Source organism: Nicotiana attenuata, unplaced genomic scaffold, assembly GCF_001879085.1.
Source record: "Nicotiana attenuata strain UT unplaced genomic scaffold, NIATTr2, whole genome shotgun sequence".
Classification (NCBI taxonomy): Eukaryota; Viridiplantae; Streptophyta; class Magnoliopsida; order Solanales; family Solanaceae; genus Nicotiana; species Nicotiana attenuata.
Window position 1 is genome coordinate 900,658 of NW_017670336.1, and position 8,444 is coordinate 909,101.

Here is an 8,444-nt window from a genome sequence, read left to right on the forward strand (position 1 = left end):
ATTTTGGGCTGAGCACCCTATTTTACTGTTAGCCCGAGTGGCTTGAGAGGTTTGTTTACGTGAAAATGGTAACAACAATTAAATTTGTAAATGGGATTCTAAAAATACGTGATCTATTCCCGAGCTAGTTTGAAAGGGTGATTAACACTAAATATGGAGTAAAACAGTAAAGATCGAGCTAGCCAAAAACGATAATTGAACCAGTAAGGGGCGTTCCCGAGCTTAGAACAAGCCAGTAGATACCTCGGGGCCAGACCTCGAGCCTACCTCGAGCCAACCTCAGGCCGATCGAGGGTATTTGGGAAGGGAATAACAGAAGAATATACAAGTAAATATGGCTTTATATGATCAATCTTGAGCTAAATGACGAAGAATAAATGAAGAACAATAAAATTCTAGGGTAACCTCGGGGTCGAAGAATACAGTTAACTTTAGAAGAAACAGATAGAGAGAGATATTATTGCTTATTGGAGAAGTGGAGCAACATCAGTCCATTACAAGGTGAGGCGAGTCCCCCTTATATAGGTGAGGGGACTCGATAAAATATTCATATATTACTTACAAGAGTAGAAAGATGGGACGGCCTATTACTCGTCATCTCAGTAGGGTACAGATAGACCGGCCCTGTTAGGTGTAGCCATGCGCTCCGGAGTCATCTTCTCTTACCCCTGACCTCGAACCCTACTTCTTTCGATTCGGACCTTGATGAGCCCGGAGGTCGAGAACTCGATCACAACCTTCCATCCTCGGGGTCTCGAGGGAGGCTTCCCGAACTGTCTTGATAGCAAAAATCAAGTCTTCTGATTTTTACCACGTACAGATAGTCTCCGCGTTTCTCATAACGAAGTGATGGGAAACGATACTGAATCGTATCCTTGCAGTCTTGAGGTCATATTTGCCATGATGTCATTCATATACGAGCATTAAATGTCATAGCTCCGGAAACCGCGCGGAGCCGCCGTCATGCACAATGATCGAGGAGTTTACGAACCATTGTGGGCTCGTCCCTTCCGCTTCCCCAATTGGATCCTATAAAACTATTCGATCATCAGATGCTGCTCATCTTTGCTCTTCCCCAATTGTGCTTCATTCATCGTGTTGATGCAAGCCTTGGGGAAAAGACATTGATGAGGCCACCCCCTGGTGGCGAAAAGGAGGCCTTCGGAGTCGGCACGGGCATGAAAAGGAAAACAAGAGTGCTATTGCTTGACCCGACGAGGCCGCCGTCCCGAGCTTTTACCTGGATCCCGGTGCAAGCGGGGAAAAAGATGATGATGGCAGTCCGCTGAGAAGGAGGTCGAGGACCAGCGAGAGGGGTTCGTAGGTACCTTGAACTGAGGCTGCTGAGTCCGCAACGGCTATGGCCAGCAAGGCTAAGGAGCCGAAGGTTGTTGGTGAGGACGCTGATGTGGTTTCGAATCTCTCGGGCAGATTTGGAGTAGCTTCTGCCAGCAGGGCTATGGGCTTAGATGGGATGGAGTTTGGAGCCTTCCCGGGGCGTGGTCCACTATTCGACGGGGTTGATAACCCGAACGACTTCATTCGAAACTGTCCAGTTTCGTCGGGATGATGGTTGGTACCACGGTCGAAACATCCTTCGGAGAGGGAGGCACTTTTGCCAACATCCTCGATGATGTGCCTGACGGGGTTGATCTTGACGTGACTGTTGCCGTTGATGCAGCGGAGAAGTCCCTGGGGCAGGTGAAAATTTTTCTTTAAGCGTTTCCCTTCGCTCTTGGCGTTGTTCATCGCTTTTCTCAATTTCCTTATTGTGATGTAGTGCAAAGAGATATACGATCGTATCATATCACAACTCCGTGAGGAAGCCGCACATCTTGAGAAAGATCGTGATGCCATTTCTTTAAGACTGCACGATTCTGAGTCTCGAAGTATCCAAGGAGGAGAGGAGGTGAAAGAGCTTCGAGCTACTTTAGAGGCGGCACTCCGGGAGAGGACCGCTCTTGCTGCACAGGTATTCTTCTTCTTTATTTCATATCTGCTCCTCCGCTCGGCATCCATATGAGTATTTTGAGTTCACATTTCAGTCGCCTTGATTTGTAATGAAGGTTGACCAGGGAAACTCGAGGATCGCCGAGTTGGAAACGAAAGTTTCCGAGTTGAGGGAGCAGAATAAAAGTGCAGCTGGGGATTTGTCGACGTCATCGAGCCTCCTTTCGGACGCTCGTAAGGAGATCGATACTTTGATCGAGGCCAAGCTTGGTTTGGAACAAGATGCCAATGCATACAAGGCAGACTCGGCCATGGAGCATGCGATGGCCCGTGACATTTCCCTGGCGGCCGACCAGAAACTGGTCCGTGCTGTTGATCATGCCAAGGCGAAAGGAAAAAGGGAGGTTCTGGAAGAACTCATGGCCCGGGGCTTCGAGCTATCTGCTGATCTGGACTAGGCTTGTGATACGGAAGAGGAACTGGAGCGTCTAATTATTCCCGACGAGGGCAAAGAGTATAGCGGCGAGGAGTAGTCTCCGAGCCCCCCTTTCTCTTTTTTTTGTTTCATATGTTCTCCCCTCCGAATATTGTAAAGATTTGCTACTGTTTTGTTAATAGAAAAAGGGATCCTTTATTTCGGTTGTTCTTTTTGCTTCAGAGCATTGGGCATCGGACCTTCGGATCCTTTTTCTATTTTGTAGCCGAGGTTGAGTTGTGAGCTCGGGGGAACGTCATCGGAGATTCCCCGGGGCCCCCCTCTTGTTTACACGAAACACGTGGGAGTCTGGAGTAGTTTCGTCATTGCATTCCCCAAGGGTAGTGTGATGTTAACGCGACCAGAATTAATTGGCCTGCTTGGGCAATTTGGTCGGTTGTCATCTGACCCTTATATATTCGTCTATTCCTTCCCCAAGAGACGATTACTTTTCTTTTATGATAGGCTCATCTCCTCTATAGAGCCAGGTACTTTCCGCGAGCTTCCCCATTTCTCCGCTTTCTGCTTGGATACTCTTCCTCTTCCCGTTATTCTGTCGTGGTCATGGTCGCTGCTTCGACGTCCGATATTAGGGCGAAGGGTACTTCTTTATGTATTCCGCCGTTGGTTGGCGATGGCGGCCCTTCTCCGACATCAGGGGAGCGATGCCCGGAGCATACATCCCCGAGGGGCGTTGCAATGCCGGGAAAACCTCCTAACATTCCGGGTCGCCGGGGGCATGTATCGGGGATTGCCTCTTCGGTGGCAGAAGAGGACCTTGAGGGGATCAGGAGGAAATCTAGATGGGGGAAGGCGTGGTCCTGCAAGCCCCTTCCCCCGAGGAGAACGTCACGACGTACGTCGAAGGCTTCTTGAGTATGTACACCATCGTTCTCGAGCCAGGTTTCTCGGACCGGGTTGTGCTCAATTTTTGTAGAGGGTACCAAGTAACGCTGGCGCAGGTTCATCCTTTCTTCTGGAGCATAGTATGGTCGATGATATACTTTGCTGATAAGGCCGAGATAGATTTTACTCTTAGTCACCTTATAAGGCTATACCGGCCATTGCGCTTTCGAGGCCTGGTTGCTCTTCAGCGCCGGTCTACTCGAGCTTCCATGATCGGCGGTCAAGAGGATGAAGACCACGGGTGGATGAGCCAGTTCGTTCGAGTTCGGACGGCCGACGTTATCCCCGGAGAATTCTTATCGTTCCCTGAGATATAGAGTTCCACACGTAAGCTCTCTGTTCGAGCTGTCTTTTCTTTCCTATATATGAGGTAGGACTCACAGCGATTTCTTCCCGTCTTTTATTTGTAGCTGCTCGTTGGTTGCCTGAAGAGGTTACGAGCCTAGCTGAATGGTCTCACAGATTAGCAGCATGCTGGACTCATGATAGGCGTCGGTGGAAAGATCTTTCAAAAGGGAGGTGGGAGGTAAATTGTCGTGGTAGGTGTCTGGCGTTGCCTTTGCTGATCTTTACGGTTTCCCTACTGCAAGCGTCGGGAGTTCATTCGAGGCGAGATCGCCGGTTCAAGAGTTGAGGAGTTCTGGCAAAAGGAAAGATGTTCTGTGGCGTGCGGAGGCTTGTGGTGAGGCACCTTCTCTGCAACAGCTGAGAGGAAATGATTCGATCGGTCGGCTAGCTTTCGGGACCGATGTTTTATTGGACATAGCTTCGGCCCTTGGTGAGGCTCATCGTACTGGTCTTGCGGTGATTTTTTGCTCGCAATAAAGACGCTCCGGCCCGGTATTTCCTTCCCCTTTCATCATGCGCTTGGCTTCTTTTCAGGCTTTGGACAGGCTCAATGTCGAGCTGCTTCGTCGCGAGACCCACCTACAGAATGCCCGAGAAAGGGGAAGGTCCCTCCGGCTTCTATGTGCGGTAAAGGAATGCGAGCTCGCTTCTTTAAGGTGCTAGGTGGAACGAAGCCATGCTCGGGAGGTTCTCTTGGAGAGACAGGTATTGCACCTTGTTGGCTCGTATTTCCTTCACATCTCCTTTTCTACCTTTGTCGGTCTTTTGAAGTGCTGCTGTTCCAGTTGAAGGATAAAGCGGATGAGCTGGAGCAACTCTGGGGCGAGGTTTGTGCCGCCAACCGTGAACTTTCTGAGCTTCGAGCGCGCCTTAACGCTCATTTGGGGGCTAAAGAGAGAGTTCTAGCCGCGACGTCCGGTTTTGAGGTGCAACTTCAGGCTGCTCGAGCGGATGATTCCGCTCGGTTGAAGATGATCGCGAGGCTCTAATCTGAGCTATCGAGGGCAAAAATCGAGTTGGCGGATGTTCGGCCGAGGTCGTAATAAATAACACCCGTTCGAGGCGAAAGATAGCTGCTTGTTCAAAGAGCGCCGCCGTTGTTAGGGCCGAGTTGAAGAAGGCCCTTGATCGTGCAAGCAATATCAGGGAGTACTAGAGGTGCAAATCCCGAAGGAAGACCCTCGAGGAAATTCACGCTTGAGGTTTCGATCTCTCAGAGGAGATCAACTATGCCGAGGGAGTGGAGTTTGATGCCAAGTTTCTGATATCTGATGATGAGGGGGAGGCCGAGGGGCCGTAGCTGCCAAAAGGGAAATAAAGGGGGAAAGAACATTCCCTGCCTCCGTTGTCGTGTATACACATATATAGATCCCATCATATGATGTGGACTGAGATTGTGCCCTGTAGTCGATATATAATTAATAAGAAAAGAGGGGGGACCCTGTAATTTGTAATTTTTGCGTTTCTGATCGCTGGAGTTTTCCCACCGGACCGATTAGATCCTGGAGTAGCCTTCAGGCTTATGTTTTCAGGTTCAGTCTCTGAGAAGGGATCCTGACTCGAGCTTATTTTATCCTCGAGCCCGTTTGGGCTGGGGAATTTCCGGGTTTAGTCTCCGAGTCGCGTTGCGATTCGAGCTGCAATTGACCGTTGAATCTTATTTGAGCTTTCGATCAGTGGTGGTAGCCTTTCTGATGTTTGGTCATTGAGACCTTTTAGTATGAGGCTCAGAGGCATGCCCATTTGGCGACAGTGGCACTTATGTTGCTTGGTCATAGAGACCTTTCGATATAGGCCCGGAGGTTCGCTTAGCCGACGACAATGGCACTTACGCTGTTTGGTCGTAGAGACCTTTTGATATATGGCCCGGAGGCATTGCTTAGTTTAACTATTTTGGATCTGGTCTCTGAATCGGGTTACGATTCGAGCTCTCTTTAATCCTCAAGTTGTCAATNTATGTTGTTCTGTTGACGTGAGTCTGTTCTACATGGGTGTGACTCTCCTGATTATCCGGCGTGCTTGTATGGTCCCATATTTCGAAAATAGAGAGAGATTATGGACTTGCTGGGTGCAGTCCTGTTAATAATCTCTCTGGCAGAACCCTCATCCTGATAAAAACTCGATCGAGGAAAGAATGCCAGGCGGCTGCGGATCCTCGAACGGGATCCAGAACCACTGAATGACCCAGCTATCTGCCTGCGTACAAATTAGCAACAAGAAAAGGAAAAAGGGAAATGATAAAAGGATGTTGCATTCCTGGGAGTATGCCCCTAAGCAGGCGTATTCCTCGTCCGGCCAGGCCGAGCCGAAGACGCGAGTTCTCTTACCCTGTGACCTCGTTTGAGGGTGATGCCAGTCACGGGCGTAAGGCGAGGAATCTCCTTCTGTCGCTTGTAGCCAGATGCTTTGGCTCTGCTCTGTCATGGATTTTCACACCATTGGAGGAGTAGGGCCGGGTTGCGTCCCGGGCGACGTATTCGCTGTTGTCTGTACAAAGCGTATGCATCCTTCGTTACCCGACGTATTAGCCAGAGCTCGGGCGGGCCGCGCAGGGGGAGCAATTTGGATGTTGTGGCAGTCCTATTCGCTTTGGCCAGACATTGTCAGTACAACTTTGGCTGATATACCTGTAGTCATTAATAAATGTTTTATTTGAAAATGAGCTTGAACGAAAGAAGGGATTACCAACACGTTAATTTGATGCTGAGGTGAAGCCTCGATGTCCTTTTTCCTCGAGCGAGAGGGTGTCCTCGGGGAGTACTCCCCGAGATCGTCCCTTTCTGGCGATGGGCACTTGCATTATACGTTCTACGGATCATAGCGAGGTGCCGCCATCTTTTAACGGTTGTGATGATATGTTGCAGCTTGCCGGCTCTGCTTTGTTCGATTTCCCCTTGTCCGTTGAGCTGGATCAGGGTTCGCTTGCTTGGTGATGCTTTGTGGTCACCTTTGTTGGATGGCGCAGTTGCTGCTCTCTTGGGTCTGTAACTCCAAACATTTTGTGACTCTCGTGGTGGGCCACGGTTTCCTTGGAGGGATTTTGGTCGAAAAGGTCTGAGCCACACGAAGTTTCCGGTTTTATTTATGGTGACCATTATGCTTGGAACTGCAACGTTGAAATCAAACATTATCGGGCGAAGTTTCCTTGCCGGTTGCGTTTTGTTGAATCTGTTATTATTGGGGGTTCCTCGAAGGTGTCGTCTTCGGGCCACCGCCTTCTTGTTGCGAGATGCGCTGTGCCTTGGATCGTTTCTTTCGCTCGCGACATGCGGACGATGACTCCGTTCGTTCAGTGCCGGCCTCTCTGTTGGGGATCTGCCTGGATACGCCGATCCAGCGGGGGTCTCTCGAGGGCGATCCGCGGCTCTGACTTGGGTCCTCTGTTGGTTGCTAGTATATGACCAAGCCTCGACCGGATATTCGGCTGAGCTTCGCTCGAATTGCTCTAGAGCTGCCGGGTATTCTTTTTTCGGGTTTTGGGCGAAGGCCCGTGCCACCCTACCATTCGGGACCGGGAGTGGTCTCGTTTGTCTTGTCGGATAGCGGGGCGCCGCTCGTGATATTTTATTTCTTCTTCTTCTGGCCTTTGGTGCGTTGAGCTCTTCTGGCATTATTTTGATGGCGCTGGCGCGTGCTTCCACGGATCGCGATAGTATGGTGAGCGAGTTCCCTAGATTGGGTGTCAAACAATGATGCCGCATCGCGGTTTTTTCCGGGGGAATTTCTTCAAATATACTCATCGGGACAGGCCCGAGTTCTCCGTTATGAGGGTCGTCGTTCCTGAACGGGCGTGCGTTAGTGGTGATGTACCTGTGAGGACTTGGGGTCCTGTCATCCCCAGGGAATTTCGTTATTTCTGACTTCTGCGAAATGAGTCCTGGGACTGTATTCCCAGGAGACGGTTGTTGTAGGAGTCTCTGCGATCGTGAGTCGATCTTTTCGATATTGTCCTCTAGCATCCTTACCGTTACAGGATAGGTTGTTGGTTCATCGTTGCCCGATACGTAGGATACTGGCTCGGGCCGAATAGATATTTTGGGTGCTATCACGCCAAGAGCCTCCGGGCGGCTCTGCAGCTGGGAGATAGCCAAACGTTATTCGTGCAACATTTCAAAAATAACACGTAGATCAACTTCCCATTCTACTGGGGCTGGGACTTTTCGGGTTTCCTGTCGGTTAGCGTGTTGCGCATCGTCATTGAAGTGCAAGACTTCGTTACCCCGCTGTGCATCGTATGAATCCATATCAACTCGGACCGATCTAGATACGTTATTGGGGTCCTGCGGTGTCGCGCCAGCCGTTAGGGTGGCCATATTGTTTTCCTTGCGATTTGTGGGGTTATCGTCCTCGATTTCCCTTATCGAGCTGACCATTAACCTGAAATCGAAGGGTCTTGGGCAAGAAAAAGTGTGAGAGATATCGTGCGTTTATGTGACGAAACTAGCAAGAAAATAATCACTATTATTTTTAGCCCCACGGCGGGCGCCAAACTGTTTACCGTAAAAATGGTAACAACAATTAAATTTGTAAATGGGATTCTAAAAATACGTGATCTATTCCCGTGCTAGTTTGAAAGGGTGATTAATACTAAATATGGAGTAAAACAGTAAAGATCAAGCTAGCCAAAAATGATAATCGAACCAGCAAGGGGCGTTCCCGAGCTTAGAACCAGCCAGTAGATACCTCGGGGCCAGACCTCGAGCCTACCTCAAGCCTATCGAGGGTATTCGGGAAGGGAATAACAGATGAATATACAAGTAAATAC